The sequence below is a fragment of the Loxodonta africana genome, chromosome 3, assembly GCF_030014295.1.
Source record: "Loxodonta africana isolate mLoxAfr1 chromosome 3, mLoxAfr1.hap2, whole genome shotgun sequence".
In the NCBI taxonomy this organism is placed as follows: domain Eukaryota; kingdom Metazoa; phylum Chordata; class Mammalia; order Proboscidea; family Elephantidae; genus Loxodonta; species Loxodonta africana.
In genome coordinates this window covers 151,795,186-151,815,809 of record NC_087344.1, presented here as the reverse complement: position 1 = coordinate 151,815,809, position 20,624 = coordinate 151,795,186, and the positions used below count along the sequence as shown (strand labels likewise).

Sequence of the window (20,624 nt, the reverse complement as noted above, 5' to 3'; positions counted from 1 at the left end):
TTTGGCATTAACTCCTTGGTCGGTGTCTCTAGAAATGCAATAGATGGGCAACCTATTAAAGTCTTACTTGATTTGCATAAGCAGAAACACACTAAGTCTGATGAACATAGTCTGACTTGAATCACAGCAATAGACAGTCAGAGACCCTCAATAAATTCACAAGCACAGAGCTCTTTGAATGAAAGAGAGGTAGATCCCCTCAAGGAAGAACCTGTTTATACAGTTAAAAATCAATTCTCTTAGGGTTTTACCTAAACGGCATATTCCCACCAAAGTTATCTGAGTAGGATGACCTCTTAGTAAATATTATTTTATAGCAGAATATTTGGAATTTACACCATAACAGTATAAGTACTTAGATGTGTTATTAGTTCAATTTCATAAGGAAAAAAATATTTTAGAAGGGTTGTTATCAGGGTTGATCATCAGTGAAACTAGAGTGAGGCAAGTTTTGAATGTGAACATCTATTTGACTTTGACTATCATGAGATTTACCTTTCCTAGGAAGGAAAAGTATATTAATGTGTATTGAAACAGGACTTAACATTTTTAGAGGAGTAGATAAAATTATTTATAGGTTGTTTTAGTTACGAATTGGGAAAATTCTTAAGGTAATCACTGGGTTGGTAATGTGTGGTGGTTAAGGTTGTGTGTCAACTTGGCTGGACCATGATTCTCAGTGGTTTGACAATCATGTAATGAAGTAATCTGGCAGTTATATAGTGATGTAGTGATCCTGCATGATGTGATCTGACATGATAAGCCAATCAGTGGTAAGGGGATTTTCTTCAGGGGTGTGGCCTGCATCCAATATATATATAGATGTTTTGCCAAACCCTGCTTGCTTGCTCTGGATCCTGCATCTAGCTGGTCATCGTCTGACGTCCAGTTCTTGGGACTTTAGCTAGCAGCCTGCCACCTTGCCTGCCAATCTTGGGTTCATAAGCCCTTGCAGGTACATGAGATGGGAGAAGCCTCCAGCCTGATGTCTGACCCATGGACTTGGGACTTGCTATCCCGTACAACCATGTGAGCAATTTGCTTGAGATAAATTTCTCTCTTTATACCCATATATAGCTATATATATATATATATATATACACACACACACACACAGTTATGTATGCATACACTCACACACACACGCATACACATGCTTCTCTGGTTTTGCTTCTCTCGAGTATCCGGCCTGAGACATTTGGTACTGAGAGTGGCTCCAGAGGAACAGAATCATAAGGATGAGATTTCTAAATTGGTCCTCAGGACTGGTTAGTCCTAAAAGTACTGACAACTCTACCTCCAGTAGTAAACAGGGTGCTGCTAATCCATGGCATGAGGTGGCAATTTTAATATGCCAAATATCAACAGAAATACATCATGTATTGGTGAGAAACGAGGCTCTGGGTAATCAAACGTTCCAAAAATTTCCACAATTTTGTCAGAATGAGAAGTACGGAAGCTGGTTGGTTGGTCCTCCTTTCATTAGACAAAGTGATAAGAGAGAGGAGCTCAGGGCTTCAGAGTTACAGTTCAAGCGCCATATAAAACACCTCAAAGTTGCAACTTGCTTCCTGAAAAAAAAGCCTTATTTCTTGTAGTAACAGAGCTGATATTGCCGAAAATCTAAAACAGAATCTTATCATAAGAGTGGCTGAATTACAATGCAATGAATTCTCAACTTTGAATGGTGTCTGAAGTTAAAGTGAGGGCATTGATTGAGAAGAAATGGGACCCTATAGGACAGAACAGAAGTGGCGCATAAAATATCCAGGGAGTGCCTGGTGGATTTGAACTGTGGACCTGTTTTGTGAGGAGACTTAGCACTTCAGCACTATGCCACCACACTTTGCATATTAGGTATGGGAGATAGGAAATAACTTCGAAGATAGGTTTTTTTCCCCCTTAATTGTGAAATATAAGAAAAGTGTACAGGTTTCTGCTTTGAGCCATGTTGGTGTTAGAGAAAATGGTATTTACTGTTCTACCTTAAACCACTAGAAGACAAGACAAAATATGTGAAATAGCTCTTTGGAGGCACTGTACCACAGGAAGTATATGACAGAGCTCAGACTAAGGCAGTAACAGTGTGTGTTTCCACCAGGCTGAATGGAAAGAGCATCTAACACATGTGGCAGGAAGGAGAGTCTTCAGAAGGGTAATGCCTCAATACCCTGTCCACATTAGCCTAGAATATTCTGAACTTGCCCCAACAAAGCTTAAAAGCAAGCCTGGAGAGAATGAAATTGTTTGCAAGTCACTTCACGGCATCCCAGAGCAAAGTCCTAAAATATTTAAAGGAATATATGAAGAACAACTGTTTAGTAACCTTGATGTAGGAAAATATCATCCATAAGCATGAGAAAAATCAATTAACAGAAATAACAGATGACAGAATCAGTAGACAAGATATTAAAACAACTATTATAAACACACTGTATAGGTTCAGAAAAATGGAGGAAAGCATGAGCTTCATGAGGAGAGAAATAAAAAATAGAGATTCAAATAAGTCCTGTTGGACTTCCCGACAGCCTTTGTGACAGACTCCATCTTGATTCCAGCAACCTCTGTGAGGAAGTGCATCTTGAATTCTAACTTCCTGTGCATTTGATTTTCATAATCTCTCCCCTTCTCCTGGAAATCTCAACCCATCTAATGAATAAAGATAATGCCTTCTCCCCTCCCGCCAAAAACTTTTGTAAGCCCCAGGGAATCTTTTCTTCATTGAGAGACTGGAGGCTAAAAAAAAAACTAAAAGTTTTTTTTTTTTTTTACGTAGAAATCCCTCTCCCTCTCTCTTTCGGGAGCCTTTTACTTTCTTTCTGTCCCTAATAAACCTTTGCTCATGTGGAACCTCTGAGCCTCTCTTGGTCATTCCTGGTCACGCAGGGCTTAGTCCTGAGCTGGGAAGCCTTGCCCTCTAACAAATTCTATAGATGACACAAATCCCAGAACCTTTAAAGAGTGATACATATGACTACATCAAAATTTCAATTCAAATACAAATGACGAAGTTTAAAAACATTCTACATAAAAACGAAATTATTTTTCTTGTCATTGTTGCTGTTGTTAGGTGCCACTGAGTCGGTTCTGACTCATAGCAGCCCTACTTAAAACAGAGTGAAACACTGCCCAGTTCTGCGCCATCCTCACAATCGTTACGCTTGTGCCCATTGTTGTAGCCACTGTGTTAATCTGTCCTGTTGAGGGTCTTCCTCTTTTTCGATGACCTGTTTTTAGTATGTATTTTTACCAAAGTAATATATGCCCAAAAGTTTGTTTTGAAAATCTGTAGTTCCCTGATCCCTTTCTACATTTTCTGTTCTCCAGAGAAAACCACTTTCAACCCATATAACCAATTATCTGGCTATTTCTCTCTTTAAAGAAACATTGTTATGCCTTGATTTTCCAGTCTACCCCCTGCAGACAACCTGCAAGGCGAAAAAAGGAGTGCATCTGAGTTGGTGCCTGCATCAACTGCTAGTCAATGCCAAGGGAGCCAACAAGGTGTTTCACTTGGCTTCCACTTAGTTGCCAACAGATTTAATCCACGTCACCCATCCACAGTGAAAGGAAACTTTGCAAGAACAAATGCCAGGAAAGCTGCTTTGAGGTTTATTGGTGGAACCGGGTTTGGGTTTTCCAGTGGGTCAGGAAGGAATGGGAGCGCTCCTGAGGGAGGAGCTGTGGTGGATCAAACCCAGCAACTGAAACTGCTGCTGTGAACGCCCAGTTCCTCTGCCTTCCCCTCCCTACTTTCTCTTTTTTTTTTTCTTTCCCATTCTCCCCTTTGTTTTTTCCTGTCTTTCCTCCTTACTGAGCTATTTTCTGAGGGTTTCTGGAATCTCAGTTTCTGAGGAGGAGAGAAGAGGATGAAGGGACAGGCTGCAAGGCCTAAAAGGCCACGGGGAGCAAGAGGGGGATCTGGAGCAGCTCAGTGCTCTGCGGAGCCTGGGGCTCCCCACCTGCTTCTTCTGTTCCAGTCTGAAACCTTTCTGGCTCCTAAATGACCATCAGGAGGGGGACACGGAAAAGGGGGTAACGAGTTTTATTCACTAAAGAGTTAAAAAAAAAAAAAACTTTAATTAAACCCTCTGTATTCAGAGTCCAGAGTGCTCACCATTACACCATGGAACCCCCTCAGAAGTTGATGACTGCATCCCAACACCAGGCCTGATTTCCATTGCTGTCCAGTCGATTTTGACTCCTACCTATGAGTATTGCAGTGAAAACCTAGACCCAATAACACTACTGTCAAGTTGATTCCAACTTATATATATGACTATCTCAATAAAAACCAAAAACAACAAACCCGTTGCCATCAACTTGATTATGACTCATCTCGATAATCCAGACCCAGTGCCGTCGAGTGGATTCTGACTCATAGCACCTTATAGGACAGAGTAGAACTGCCCATAGAGTTTCCAAGGATTTCAATAGAGGTGTGTAAATACTAATTTAGCATCCATAGTTTCCACAGACTAATCTCAAGGCAGTCCTCTGTCAGACAGGACTTGAGTACGGTTGACCTGTGTGAGTGGGCTCACCGGTCTTGCTTTCTCTCTGCCTCTCTCCTTTTATTGACTTCCATCATTTCATTCAGAGTCCTGGTGCTTAAGAGTTTGGCTGGTAACTGAAAAGGCTGGAAGTTTGAATTCAACAGTCGCTCCTTGGAAACCTTATGGGAGCAGTTCTACTCTGTAATATAGGGTCACTTTCAGCTGGATGGATCGCAAAAAATCATTCACATCTCAGGAAATGAGGTAAAATTCACTTTGGGTTTAGGGCAATAGCACAGCTCTTTAAGTCTCCATCATAAACCACAAACTCTGCCTCATTTGCCAGAGTTTCCTGTCCCAAGGTGAAATTTCTGCAAACAATAGTGTTATTTCCTTTTCTCTGCCTTCACCCATTTCTCATTGCCCAGGGAGGGCAGGTGATTGTCAGGGCAGGACTTGGGACTTTGTGTGTCCCTTGGGCAAACAGCTCCCATTACACTCCAAAGCCACCACAGCTTCCTATGTAGAGTATAGAAAGGTGTGTCAGCAGTGGTTTATCTGGAAGTGGGTTCAGGAGGCAGGATAACTTTCATTTTCTTCTTTATACACTTCTTTTTTTTGGTAAGTTTTCTTACAACAAGCATCTATTTGTCAGATTTACAATAAAACAATTAACAATGCTTAACATTTACACACTTAGACAAACCAGACTAACCTCATCTGCTGTGACTCAAAATTCATCACATGCTCTTGAGGCTGTAAAGACAGAGGTCCGACACTTATACAGCCACAGTCTGTTTTCTAAGAGCTTGGCCACGTCCATCACATTGCAATTTCTCAATATGTCATTCATTGTTTTATTAGATGTTTTCTAAAATGTAGTGTAAAGAATTTAACTTTATCCAAGGAATTTTATCTTTGTCCTTGGTTTCTAAGAGATAATTCTAAACCAAAAACCAAAACAAAACAGCAAACTATGGCTGTCAAGTCAATTCCAACTCATACATACATTTATGTAGTACAGGGCAGACCCCACTGACCTTTGGGTTAGCAGCCCAGCACTTACCCACTGTCCCACCAGGGCTCCTTGAGATAACTCTCAACTCTTGGAATTTGCTAAGTAATTGAGATTCCTTTGTTTACTATGAAGCCCTGGTGGTGTAGTGGTTAAGTGCTAAGGCTGCTAACCAAAAGGTCAGCAATTTGGATCCAGCAGGCACTCCTTGGAAACTCTATGGGACAGTTCTACTGTGTCCTATAGGGTCGCTGTGAGTTGGAATGGACAATAGGTTTGTTTGCTATAGGCCTCCAGACCACACCTGAAGGTTTATGCTAATAAAGCAACTCAGATGGGGGCTGGCCAACCTAGAAAGACCACTTCCTGTTATCAGCCAATTTGGGGGAAGGTGGGTAAGTTTCGCTGGAACATCCATATGTAGTGGATACAGGCCACACCCCTCAGAAAACTCTTACAACTGATTGGCCAATCACATGAGATCACATCATGGAAGTGAATACACTATATTACATTATGAAAAAGCAGTATGTCCAGCATCTGCCAAACCACTGAGAATCATAACCTAATCAAGTTGACACATAATATTAACCATCATGGGTCTTATGTCCTCAACCTGCCATCATGTGGCTGGCTGATAGTCCCACCTCCATTGGGGACTGGTGTCATATCAGGGACTCAGAGTTGTTTTCCACTGTTGGTTTTGGGCACTTAGTAGTGGCTGTAGCCAGATTAGCCTTGGTGAGTGGAAGCCCATGTCACTGAGCCCATGCGTAATTTCTATCACCGCTGCTAGGCCACTTTACGAGCCCTTTGAGCAGTCCTAGAATTTCCATTTGGTTTCTTTTGATGGTTTTCACACCTCCATTATCTATCAGATCACTCATTGAAATCATGTTTTCTGTGTGCGTGTGTGCAATAGCTGCTTTGAAGTCTGCTAAATCTAACATCTGGGACATTTTTGAGCTGAGAGTTGGTTTCTATTGACTTATTTTTGCTTTGAATATGGGTCACATGTTTCTTTGAATGTATAGTATTTTTTAATTATTAGACACTTTGAATGATACATTGTAGTGTGTTCTGATATCTTTCTCCAGAGTATCAATTTTTGTTCTAGGATACCTTATGGGCAGTTCTACTCTGTCATATAGGGTCGCTATGAGTTGGAATTGATTTGATGGCACACAACAACAACAACAAGCATTTTGATTACTGGCTGATTACCTTACATTTGTATAAGACTGGATTTAGGCTTTAAGATGAATCTGTGGAAAGTTCAAGGTGTTTACCAAAACCCTCACCTTGTTGGAACTCCACCTCCAAACTGTGACTCCTCTGCAGCTCTTCTCAGGGGTTGGTTTGCACTTTGTTAGGGCCTGTCATATTAGGGTATGGGTTGTGCTCTTCAAGTACAGTCTTCTGGAGAGAGTCTCAGCTGGATGCTCAGTGGTAAAGAGTTAACAAAGCTTGAATTCCAACATTACCTGGTACTGATCTCTAGGACCTCTGTTCTGTTCTCCATCCTGTAGCATCTGTCCTCTGGCGAGCCTGGGTAGTACTTTCCTGCACAAGAGCAACCCAACACTCAGCAAATAGCCTGCTGAGGACCCCCATATGGAATTCTGAAAATTGACCTCTAAATGGTTTTCTCCCTTCTGGTGCTCTAATCTTTCATTACTCTGGTCTCTGCCTCCTCATGTGAACACCATGCTCTGCTGGGATTTCAGCTTGCTGTACCACCATCAGGAATTCTCCCAAACCCTCTCTCAGTGATCACAGTCTTGCACTGCTGCCCAACGTCTGTAAACTGGAGCCTCATATGTTTGGTCTTTTTTTATGGTTATTTAAAGGAAGAAGATAATTTGGGAGGTGTTACTATGTCATAGCTACGGGTGAACAGAGCGGTGCACAGGCTTCAGCAGACCACCTTTAAAATGGTGGCTTTTCCACCTGGATTACTGCTTCTTGTCAGTGCCTTTGCAAATGAGGGTTTAATCACATGTGTTACTGATTTCAAAATAATTTGAGCATCATTTTCCACATTTACAAATGACCTGGACCAAGGATTTTCTTTTTATTTTCTTAATGAGTACAATAAAAAATGACCTGGGACTGTTGGGTTTACTTTCAGCATGATGGTATCACAATAGCTAGGCTGAATATCCTGTCCTCTGGGGATAATCCAATACTTCTAACTCTCCTAGGACCACAAGAGAGAGGATTAGCAAAAGGAGACCTGTAAAGCACCAACACTGGTCCTGTTAGAGAGGACTGGGCCTAGGCTGGGCAGGTACAGTAGAAAATGATAACATTCCCAGAATGGGGAGGCAGGTGGAGGGATGAGAGGCCACCATGAGGGGCAAAGGTGGGGAGGAGAGGCCCAGAGAGACAAGCTGCCTTTACTGGGGCCAGTGAATAGATATAGTGAATAGACAGACTGAATAGGTGGGGTCTTCTTCACTTTTCTCTTCATTCTCACAATCCTGTCCCTCTTCCCTCTGAACCTCCCTCTGGATAATCTTCTCCATCACTGTCTAGGCAGGGCGGAGGTGGAGGTCTGGTCCCACTGCATCTTCTCTCCCATACAAGCTAACCTTTCTTCTATAGGGACCCATTTTGGGGGCCTGTTGAAGCCTGTACATCTTTCTTGGAATAATGGCTTTTAATGTGTAGAACAGAACATTTAGAATGACAAAAAGAGACAACTGTCAAATCTAGTTATCTTTGTGAGCCTTCCAAGTCTGATAGGAGAGTGAAATAGCACCAACCTTCCAAACATAGGAAGCACCTTAGACCCAAGACCCCAGAATTGGGGTAGTCCAAAATAAGAAATCTTAAATTCAGTCACTCTCAGGGAAATTTAAACTCTGAGACATCATTCTTCTTTACTGGCCAAACAAAAAAAGCAGTAGTTTCCAGCAGTAGAGTTCCAAGAGGAAGGACCACTGGACCCCTCATGGCCACCCCAGGGATTTGCATGTCCCCAGGAGCAGCCATACCCTGATCCAAATAAAAGACACTGACTGGAAGCTGGGCGGTACTGAAGACCTTGAAATTAGAAGCCCTGCGCCTTGCGGACTGAAGAAGCAGGATGATGAAAAGCTGTGAGCTTCTCTTCTCCCTAGGTAGCAGCCTGAGATCAGTTGCCGAAACGTAAGATACCTGGGCGCGTTGCCGATGACGAGAGTGAGGTTTGCAGGGAGTTTAATGGATTTCCTCGGTTCCAGGACTGGTAGGGACTAAGTCACTGTCCAGGCCCCTGAACGTCTTGCTTCAGAGCCCAAGAGGGGAGCCGGGCAGTGGATTGACACTGCTGAGCAGAAGGGGCATCTGACTGCGGGAGCGACTCCGCCCTCCCTTGGGCCTCTGAGAATGGCCTCCACCTGTGCTCTTTTCCTCCAGGCGGAACTCCAGGCGTTCATGGAAAGAAAGGACGACCAGGATCTAAGGGTCTATTCCAACCTACCCGATAAGGTCCTACCGAGACTTACCACGGATCCACCCTCTTGGTCCTGTTACTGGAAGGTGCAAGCTTTCCACGACCATCGTGGGTACTTTTCTCCCAGTTCTTTAGGCACAAGAGAAAGTTCCCGGGGCTCCAAGTGCACCTACTCTTTGTCTGCCTCCCCTTCCTTACTGCGTGGTCAGAGCTGAACGCTCTTCACTTCTTCTCTGAAGGCTCTGGGAGAAATACTACAGCAAAAGAAACACACTTATTAATAAACATAACTTTAGTTAAGTTTCTTATCGATCCAAAAAGAGAGAGAACACAAGTTTGCAAGTAGCACACAAAGGCCTGCAAAGCTATACTGGTTTTGAAGCTCCATATGGAATTAAAGTAACAGCTGTACATTACCCTACTGTTAGTGGACAAGCAGCTTTTTTACTCAAGTTAAGCTGGTATGAACCTTACTCTGACGCTCTGCCCATCCTAATTCCTTACCAGTACCTCCTATGGTTGCCCATGACAATAATGCACTTCACACTTCACTTGGTTAGTTACTTTCTCAACGTCCTCGGAAAGTCCCAGAGCGCAAAGAGGGGGCGGGGGTGGGCGGTTGGGGCGAGGACCCCGGGCAGGGAGGCTGGGGCAGATCTCAGAGGCCTCAGAAAACGGAGCCCTGCAGGGCGGTGGTTTGTGGTGCGTCCTCCCCTGCTGGTGGTGAGCAGCCACTGTGCGTCTCCCACTGCGAGAGGGTGCGGGTATTGGAGTCCCCCAGCTCACTCGGGCTCGATGTCAACGCGCAAATGTGTCCAAAGGCAGGACTCTCGGCCTAAGTGTCTCTTATACTACCTGTCTCTGGAGCGCGCGTGGTTGAACAGGCCAGAACAATATTAAGATATCCTCAGCCTAAGCTTAAAGGACAAATCCTGACATCAGATAGTAAATTTGGAAAAAGAGGGCTCTGTGTGTCTGTGGTGCAATTGGTCAGCGCATTTGGCTGTTAACCAAAAATTGGTGGTTGGAACCCACCCAGGGACGTTATGCTTTACTTTAAGCTCTTTGTAGTTGCTTAATAGCAGCTTCACAACAACACACAAGCCCCCACAGTACAACAAACTGACAGACTTTTGTGTTGCTGTGATGCTGGAAGCTACACCACCAGTATTCAGGTACCAGCAGGGTCACCCATGGAGCACAGGTTTCAGCTGAGCTTCCAGACTAAGACAGACTAGGAAGAAGGACCCGGCAGTCTGCTGTTCATAAGGTTTTCACTGTTCCGCTGCTGTTCATAAGGTTTTCACTTAGCCAGTGAAAACCTTATGAACAGCAGCGGAACATTGTCCGATATAGTGCTGGAAGATGAACCCCCCAGGTTGGAAGGCACTCAAAAGATGTCTGAGGAAGAGCTGCTTCCTCCAAAGTACAGTTGACCTTAATGATGTGGATGGAGTAAAGCTTTCGGGACCTTCATTTGCTGATGTGGCACGACTCAAAAAGAGAAGAAAGAACTGCAAACATCCATTAATAATCGGAACCTGGAATGTACGAAGTATGAATCTAGAAAAATTGGAAATCATCAAAAATGAGATGGAACTCATAAACATTGATATCCTAGGCATTAGTGAACTGAAATGGACTGGTATTGGCCATTTTGAATTGGACAATCATATAGTCTAGTATGCTGGGAATGACAACTCGAAGAGGAATGGTGTTGCATTCATCGTCAAAAAGAACATTTCAAGATCTATCCTGAAGTACAACGCTGTCAGTGATAGGATAATATCCATACGCCTACAAGGAAGACCAGTTAATACAACTGTTATTCAAATTTACCCGCCAACCACTAGGGCCAAGGATGAAGAAATAGAAAATTTTTATCAGCTGCTGCAGTCTGAAATTGATCAAACATGCAATCAAGATGCATTGATAATTACTGGCGATTGGAATGCGAAAGTTGGAAACAAAGAAGAAGGATCAGTAGTTGGAAAATATGGCCTTGGTGATAGAAAAAATGCCGGAGATCGAATGATAGAATTTTGCAAGTCCAATGATTTCTTCATTCCAAATACCTTCTTTCACCAACAGAAACAGTGAGTACACACATGGACCTCGCTAGATGGGACACACAGAAATCAAATTGACTACATCTGTGGCGAGAGACGACGGAAAAGCTCAACATCATCAGTCAGAACAAGGCCAGGGGCCGACTGTGGAAAAGACCATCAATTGCTCATATGCAAGTTCAAGCTGAAAATGAAGAAAATCACAGCAAGTCCACAAGAGCCAAAATACGACCTTGAGTATATCCCACCTGAATTTAGAGACCATCTCAAGAATAGATTTGATGCATTGAACACTAGTGACCGAAGACTAGACGAGTTGTGGAATGACATCAAGGACATCATCCATGAAGAAAGCAAGAGGTCACTGAAAAGACCAGAAAGAAAGAAAAGACCAAGGTGGATGTCAGAGGAGACTCTGAAACTTGCTCTTGAGTGTCGAGCAGCTAAAGGAAAAGGAAGAATTGATGAAGTGAAAGAACTGAACAGAAGATTTCAAAGGGCCTCTTGAGAAGACAAGGTAAAGTATTACAATGACATGTGCAAAGAGCTGGAGATGGAAAACAACAGGGAAGAACACACTCGGCGTTTCTCAAGCTGAAAGAATTGAAGATAAAATTCAAGCCTCGGGTTGCAATAGTGAAGGATTCCATGGGGAAACTGTTAAATGATGCAGGAAGCATCAAAAGAGGATGGAAGGAATGCACGGAGTCATTATACCAAAAAGAATTAGTCGATATTCAACCATTTCAAGAGGTGGCATATGATCAGGAACCAATGGTACCGAAGGAAGAAGTCCAAGCTGCTCTGAAGGCATTGGTGAAAAACCAGGCTCCAGGAATTGACGGAATATCAATTGAGATGTTTCAACAAACAGATGCAGCGCTGGAGGTGCTCACTCATCTATGCCAAGAAATATGGAAGACAGCTTCCTGGCCAACTGATTGGAATAAAGATCCACATTTATGCTTGTTCCCAAGAAAAGTGATCCAACCGAATGTGGAAATTATAGAACAATATCATTAATATCACACCCAAGCAAAATTCTGCTGAAGATCATTGAAAAACGGCTACAGCAGCATATTGACAGGGAACTGCCAGAAATTCAGACCGGTTTCAGAAGAGGACGTGGAACCAGGGATATCACTGCTGATGTCAGATGGATCCTGGCTGAAAGCACAGAATACCAGAAGAATGTTTACCTGTGTTTTATTGACTATGCAAAGGCATTTGACTGTGTGGATCATAACAAACTATGGATAACACCGGGAAGAATGGGAATTCCAGAACACTTAATTGTGCTCATGAGGAACCTTTACATAGATCAAGAGGCAGTTGTTCGGACAGAGCAAGGGGATACCGATTGGTTTAAAGTCAGGAAAGGTGTGCGTCACGGTTGTGTTCTTTCACCATATCTATTTAATCTGTATGCTGAATGAATAACACGAGAAGCTGGACTAAATGAAGAAGAACGGGACATCAAGATTGGAGGAAGACTCATTAACAACCTGCGTTACGCAGATGACACAACCTTGCTTGCAGAAAGTGAAGAGGACTTGAAGCACTTACTAATGAAGATCAAAGACCTCAGGCTTCAGTATGGATCGCACCTCAACATAAAGAAAACAAAAGTCCTCACAAATGGACCAATGAGCAACATCATGATAAATGGAGAAAAGATTGAAGTTGTCAAGGATTTCATTTTACTTGGCTCCACAATCAACATCCATGGGAGCAGCAGTCAAGAAATCAAAAGACGCATTGCATTGGGTAACTCTGCTGCAAAGGACCTCTTTAAAGTGTTGAAGAGCAAAGATGTCACCCTGAAGACTAAGGTGCACCTGACCCAAGCCACGGGTCATATGCATGTGAAAGCTGGACAATGAATAAGGAAGACAGAAGAAGAGTTGATGCTTTTGAATTGCGGTGTTGGCGAAGAATATTGAATATACCATGGACTGTAGAAAGAACGAACAAACCTGTATTAGAAGAAGTACAACCAGAATGTTCCTTGGAAGCAAGGATGGCGAGACTGTGTCTTACATATTTTGGACATGTTGTCAGGAGGGATCAGTCCCTGGAGAAGGACATCATGCTTGGCAGAGTACAGGGTCAGCGGAAAAGAGGAAGACCCTCAAGGAGGTGGATTGACACGGTGGCTGCAACAATGAGCTCAAGCATAACAACGATTGTAAGGATGGCGCAGGACTGGGCAGTGTTTCGTTCTGTAGTGCATTGAGTCGCTACGAGTCAGAACCGACTCGATGGCACCTAACAACAACAACAGAAGCTTTAGGCCGTTAGCAACTTTTATTCTCAGAGTCCTCTGGATCTCTATCCACTTTGAATCAGACACCAAAATTGCTGGGCGAGGATTCAAGTCCCATAAAAGTGACTAAAGGAAGGATTTTTTTTCTGCAAAAAGTGTATTTCCAAAAAGCCAGCGAAAGCAGCGTCGGTGTTTACTTATCCCAGAGCCACTGCACGGATTCTCTCCCTTCCTGATGCTGAGGTTTTACACTGTGCAGCCCAGAAACCTGAAGGGTCCTGATAATGGAGAATAAGAAAACCCCACATCTGTGGTGCAGCTGCAAGCTCTGTGAGGAAATCTTGGTTCCGCCACGGTGGGACTTGGGAAAAGTTATTGAATTTTTGGGGTGTCTCTGTTTCTTCGTGTATAAAGAGGGGCTGATGGGAGTACTTCCCTCATGGGTTAATCTAAACTGTAATGAGAGAGGCACATAAAGCATTTTAGCACTTAATAAATGCTCACTGACATCAGCTGTTAAAATTGTTTTCAGTGGCATCATCATCACCATTGTTATCTACCCCGTCCTCTTCACAACTGCATATCCTTTCACAGCACAGGTAGACCATTGTATATTTAAGCATTTCTTAATTGATGGACATGACATTGGTTCTAATGTTTATTGTCATAATTCTTCAGAGGACAGCTTATACAGATATGTTTAATTAGGTGTGCAAGTATTTCTCTCAAATGCATTCCCGGATGTGGTGTTGCCTGATCAAAGTATTTGTGCATTTCTGATTTTGCTGGTTAGTGTCTAATTGCCCTCCAAAGGGGCTGTACCTAGTCATATCCCCACATTCTGAGAGAATGCTCTTTTCTGGGCAGCACAGGATCTGGCATTTTAATAGCAGCTGAAGCCTATAACTTTTGCTTGGCGAATGCTATTGCTTGCTGGTTTCACACACTATGAATTTTGTGGATGAGAGGCTGGCTCTGTGATGTTCTTCTGTATTGTCCTGACCCCTGGGATTCTGGAAAAGTGGTTCCCAGGAGAGACTTGAGCTCGCATTGACCTGACTGTAGAGGGGTGGACAGAGGTAACCCTGTTCCCATTGATCCTGTGACAGAGAGTACAAGTTGCATCTTCTGAGGAACCCAGAACTCACCCACTCTCCATAGTGGGACCTCCATGGCTGGTCCTGAGCCAAATAAAAATGGAGAAGGGAAGACTTTTTTTTCTTTTTATTTAATTTTAGATGAAGATTTACAGAATAAACTAGTTTCTCATCAAACAGTACATACACTGTTGTATGACATTGGTTAACAGCTGCATGACATGTCAACATTCTCCCTTCTCAACCCTGGGTTCCCTATTACCAGCTTTCCTGTTTCCTCCTACCTTCCAGTCCCTGCCCTAGGGCTGGTGCGCCCCTTTAGTCTGGTTTTTGTCCATGGGCCTGTTCAATCTTTGGCTGAAGGGTGGACCTTAGGAGTGGCCTCATTACTGAGCTGAAAGGGTGTCCAGGGGCTATACTCTCAGAGTTTCTCCAGTCTCCATCAGGCCAGCAGTTCTGGCCTTTCTTTTTGAGTTAGAATTTTATTCTACATTTTTCTCCAGCTCTGTCCAGGACCCTTTTTGTCATCCCTGTCAAAGCAGTCAGTGGTAGTAGCCGGGCACCATCCAGTCGTACTGGACTCAGTCTGGTAGTGGCCATGGCAGATGTAGTCCATTAGTCCTTTGGACTGATCTTTGTCTTGTGTCTTTAGTTTTCGTCAGTATTTCTTGCTCCTGAGGGGGTGAGACCAGTGGAGCATCCTAGATGGCCCCTCACAGGCTTTTCAGACCCCAGACGCTACTCACCAAAGTAGAATGTAGAACATTTTCTTTATCAACTCTGTTATGCCAGTTGATCTAGATGTTCCCTGAGACCATGGTCTCCACAGCCTTCATCCCAGCAATTCGTTCCCTCAGGGAGTTTGGATGTGTCTATGGCGCTTCCACGACCTTGCCTCGTACAGGTTGTGCTGGCTTCCCCAGTATTGTGTTCTGTCTTACCCTTCACCAAAGTTACCTCTTATCTATTGTCTACTAAGTGTTTTGGAAAGGGAAGACTCTTAAGTTTAATCTTCCATGAGATTAGAACTTTAAATAATGGATTTTTTCTTATTTTCTGTGGCAACTAGGGGAGAGATTGCATCCTTGAGACTTTATTTTCAGGGAACTTAATACTAGAGGGTGTTCTGTTGTGCTTGTGGAATTGTTTGGTCCGTGCTGGTATGTAGTGCTGGCTGTAAAATCTTGTCTGGTGAGCTGGGGTGGACAAGTAGCTAACAAAAACTTGTCACAGGAAATAGAGGATGAATTCTCACATAATTTTACCTAGAATTAATCCCTAGTTTGATCCTTTTAGAGGTTTGGGTGATAACATTAAAGAGACATCCCTTGAATGTCTAAAATGCTTGCCATAGTAACCAGGTTACAAGTTCTTAGGAAGAGTCACATGAGGTGGGTGTAGGACCTTTTTTTTTTTTTTTTTTTTGTCCTTTTGTGATCTTTTTCTCCCAGAGAGATAGGCATATGGTTGTCTGACGACAGAAAATCCGGGGAATATACAGAAAGGCAGATGTGGTGAGGACATTTTCAGTTCTCTACTTAAGCTGCTAGTTCCCAATGACTGAACAAATACTAATCTCATTGTTTCAAATACAGACTATGTATTGAAGTTCGATAAGTGTTTAGGAGTGTGGAGCAAAAGCACAGGGGTGAGGCTCTATTTCACAAATGGTATATCACTGGTGAGGCTGACTCTTGCATGGGAGGAGTCCCCCACCCCCTCTCACTTTCTCCCTCCCACCTCCTTTTGTTGACTCCTATCATCCAAGTATATCTGAGATAATGAGATAATATCCAGTTTAGATTTAGGAGAAGGAAAGAAAGAACACGTGAGGACTTCAGCCAAGACACGTGTTCTCCCTCAGTTTATAAGAATTCCCTGAGTAGGATGAAAAGCCCTATAAAAAATGGTACCATTCCTTATTCCATTGATCACGGTAGACAGATTATTGTCAGGGTAAGAGTCAAGGTTTCCTGCGTCTCTTGGCTAAACAGCATCTACTAGCATCTCAACCAATTACCACTTCATCCATATAATTGATAAAGTTGTACACCTGTACTATTGTTTTAAAAGGCCATATAGCAAAATATTAATGAGAATTACCTCTTATGATTGGAATTGAGAAACGGGAAATTTAATTTCTTCTTTGTAGTGTATGGATTTGTTTGTTTTACACCAAGCATGACTTTATTACTTTTAAAACAAATAAATGACCGACTTTAAAAGTATGTATTAAAATTCTCAGACAAACCAGACCATATTGACCTGCTGTGACTCAAAGTTGACCACAGGCTGCGGAAGCCACAAGGCAGGCCATTAACCCAAAATCATTGCCTTTCCCTGAGAGCTCAGGGAAGTCGCAGTCTTTAGGGATTTCTTAATGCATCATAATGCAGAAGTTTCCACAGGATTTTCTTTCTATGGTTTTTCCAGTCTTCTCTGGGCAAGAAGCCAACAGATGCTAAAAAAAAAAAAAAAAAAAAAAAAAAAAAAAACAAAAAACTTTGTTTTGAATTTCTAGAAACATGACCATTACTTTTTTGTGAAAAAGAAAATCCACTTATGGTATTCAAAACATACATTGGCAACATAACTTTATTTTAATGAAATAGGCAGCCTCTGACAAAAATATAAAGGTTTTGACAATGATTTTTGGAAATTTTGTTGTTTAGCTGTTTTCCTTTATTTACTAATTTATTCATTTACTTTTACTGTGCTTTAGGTGCAAGTTTACAGCTCAAGTTAATTCCTCATTCAAAAATTTATACACATATTGTTTTGTGACATCAGTTGCAATCCCCACAATGTGACAGCACACTCCCCCTTTCCACCAAGGTTCCCTGTGTCCATTGAACCAGTTCCTGTCCTTTCCTGTCTTTTCATCCTGCCTCTGGACAGGAGCCACCACTTTGATCTTGTATATCTGATTGAACCTAGAAGAACGTTCCTCACGTGTATTATTTTTTGTTTTATAGTCCTGTCTAATCTTTGTCTGAAGAGTAGGCTTCGGGAATGGTTTTAGTTCTGGGTTAACAGAGTGTCCAGGGGCCGTAGTTTCAGGGGTTCCTCTAGTCTGTCAGACTATTAAGTCTGGTCTTTTTAAGTGAATTTGAGTTCTGCTCCACTCTTTTCTCCTGCTCCGTCCAGGACTCTCTGTTGTGTTCCCTGTTAGGGCGGTTATTAGTGGTAAGCCAGGTACCGTCTAGTTCTTCTGTTCTCAGGCTGGTAGTCTCTGGTTTAGATTGGTGGAAAATTTATCTCAGTGTTTATAATGATCTGAGTGAAAGAAAGAGTGAATAAAATGAGTACATACAGACAGATAGCTTTCCAGTCAAAATGTGATACAGGCCCAAAGACAGCAAGCTCATTCTCATATAAATCAGGAAACACAGACTTTCAAAAAAAAAAAAAAAAAGCCTATTTGACACCCAAATTCTGCCAGTGACAAAATTAATCACAACAAAATCTTAAGAATGATAATGTCATGTGTGCTGGGTATTCTGCATTTGTCCCTCTAGATCCATTCTCACCATTATCCACTCCATTTTATGTCTCAGGAAGCTGACCCCTGCATAAAAGATTTCCCTTGCCCACTTGATTCTTGGTGGATACAGCCAATGGGATCCAAGAATATGACATGGGGGGTAATTATTCCCTGCAGGCCGGCAGAGGTTGTGTTCCATCCATGAAGTCCCACAGCTATCGTCCAGGGCCACTCTGTGACAGCTGCAGGCTTAGCTACAACTATGACTTCATCCAGGTTCCAGAAATATCTCTCTCTCCTTGCCCCACTAGGTCTGGGGATGGTAATGACTCTTCACTGTTGCTAGTGCTGGGATGTTGCACCATCTTTTGGTGACTGTGTTCTCCTCTTAGACAGAGTCCGGTAATCTTAAGATGGAGGTCCCAGGAAACAGCCTCAATCCTCAGCAGGTAGGGTCTTCAGAGAAGCTCAGGGGATGCACCACAGAATTATCTGGGAGCTAATTGTATCTCCAGTCAACTCATTAGCACAAGAATAAACACACCCTTCTTCCTTCAAAACTACCTGCAATAAAAATTTCATAGTCTCATAGGCAGAGCAATTCCCCTACAAAAGTCAAGAGACAACAAACTGGCAAAATACTTGAAAAGCCTTTCTAAGCCTGACAGAAAACTCAGAAGCCTTAAGGGGAAAGACTGATATGTTTCACTACACAAAAATTTTAAGAATTTGTATGACAAAAAACAAATCATAAAGAAATTTGTCAAGCACACAGCAGCAGACAAGGTGTAAGAATGGTGTGGGGGTGGTATCTGACCCCCTCTAACTTCACAAGGTGGAAGGAGAGTCAAGATTAGCAGCCCAGCTGTGAAGCAGACTTGCCTCTTCTCTTTCCATCTTTACCAATTCTGACACCAACCAGTCCTCTCGTGGTGCTCTCTACTCCTCTGTTGGGTCCAATAATTCATTACAATGGCCACTCAGAACTCATAGACCATACTCACGATTGTGAGGTTTATGAGGGAAGTAACAGATTAGACTCCTGCTTCCAGGAGCTTCTCAGGGCTGGGATCCTGGGTCCAAGGGGTGTGCTGGCTCTTGGCTGTTTCTCCATTGGTGGTAGTGGGATTCTTTCTTTTCCACCTCTGGGGTAGCTCCTTTCAGTCCAGCAAGATGGCAGAACTAACCAATCCCCTTGGTGGGCCACAATTACCCTATTACACAGTTTTCTGCCCAATCACTTGGGTGGGAGTTATAAGATCATGTCTAGAGACGCCACACAAATGTGATCCATCACACCGAACAAGGCCAAGGTCTGGGTGATTCAGATTCAGACAATTTATTACTTATGTAGACAACAAAAAGATGAGTAGCCAAAGGTGCCTGGGTTCTAATCCCACATGCCAAAAAGGAAGACATGGAAACAAAAGGGGCCTGATGACTACAGCAAGAGTTGTAGGATATCTGTTGCTGATGAGCCAATTCTAGACTGCAGCTAAGCAGTTTTATAGTTTGGAGCTATAGCCTGAAGGTGAACAGACCAGAAACCCTCGTATCTCACATCAGAACCTGGAAGGCGGTGAGAAACTGTCCCATGACTGCCTCCCAGAGAAGACAGGGAGGCAAGTGGAGAGATGATCTCAGGGTAGTTCTTCACAAGCCTCATGGCAGTTCTTTACATGCCTCCAAGGTCTCTTGTTCTGGGACAATCACTTTTTATGTTTAAGGATAAATCATTTCCCAGAAAATGGTTTGGAAAAGGATAGTGAGAATGGTTACACAGCTTGAAGAATGTAATCAATGTCACAGAATTGTACTTGGAGAGATCATTGAATAGGCATAGGTTTTATTATGTAGATTTTCACCACATGCACTCAAAATTATATTTCTTCTCTCTCTTTTTCGTAATGTGTCAAAAATATATTGTTGCTGTTGTTAGGTGCACTTGAGTGGGTTCTGACTCTTGGCCACCATATGTACAACAGAATGAAATACTGCCGGGTCCTGCACCATGCTAACAATCGTTGCTATGTTTAAGCCCATTGTTGCAGCCACTGTTTCAATCCATGTCCTTGAGGGTCTTCCTCTCTTTCGCAGGCCCTCTACCAAGCTTGACGTTCATCTCCAGGAAGTGGTCCCTCCTAATAACATGTCCAAAGTAAGTGAAAGGAAGTCTCAGTGGCAGCAACTGACAATTTAAAAGCTCCTGATTCTGTTGGTGGAGCTTAGGTTGCTAGGTGGTTGAGACCTCTTAGCTACTAATCAAAAGATGGGCAGTTAAATCCAGCAGTGGGCTTTGGAAAGCCTATGTGGCAGTTCTACTCTGTTGAATAGGGTCTCTATACGTCAGAATTCACTTGATGGCAATGAGGATGGCAATGGGTTTTTCTTCTTCTTCTTTTTAATTCTCTTGGTAAGCGGCTAGAGAAGATTCTATAACAACGGAAGGGAGGATAAAAACTACCCGCCCAACGTGGGGCTCGAACCCACGACCCTGAGATTAAGAGTCTCATGCTCTACCGACTGAGCTAGTCGGGCACCACAGCCACTCTTTTTCTACATAATTGTCATTATCTTTTTTTTTTTTTTTTTTAGTGAGCTAGAGTCATAATCACTCAGTGTGACAGTAATTCCTGAGTTTACAAATTCATGGACGCAGTCTCTAACTTTTACCACTGAAACACTCGAGGCTCAAAGACAGAGCTTGCGCGGGGTTCGTCGGACTCACCAGACGTGGGACTCAAGAGTCCTGAAACCC

At 42.9% G+C, this 20,624-nt stretch overlaps 1 non-coding gene across 1 annotated transcript; it reads right to left on the bottom strand.

The window, feature by feature from the left end:
* Window positions 1-20,331: 20,331 nt before the first annotated feature.
* Window positions 20,332-20,404, bottom strand: TRNAK-CUU (transfer RNA lysine (anticodon CUU)). Its single transcript has one exon. It is a non-coding gene; the product is annotated as a tRNA-Lys (tRNA).
* Between the last annotated feature and the right edge of the window lie 220 nt (window positions 20,405-20,624).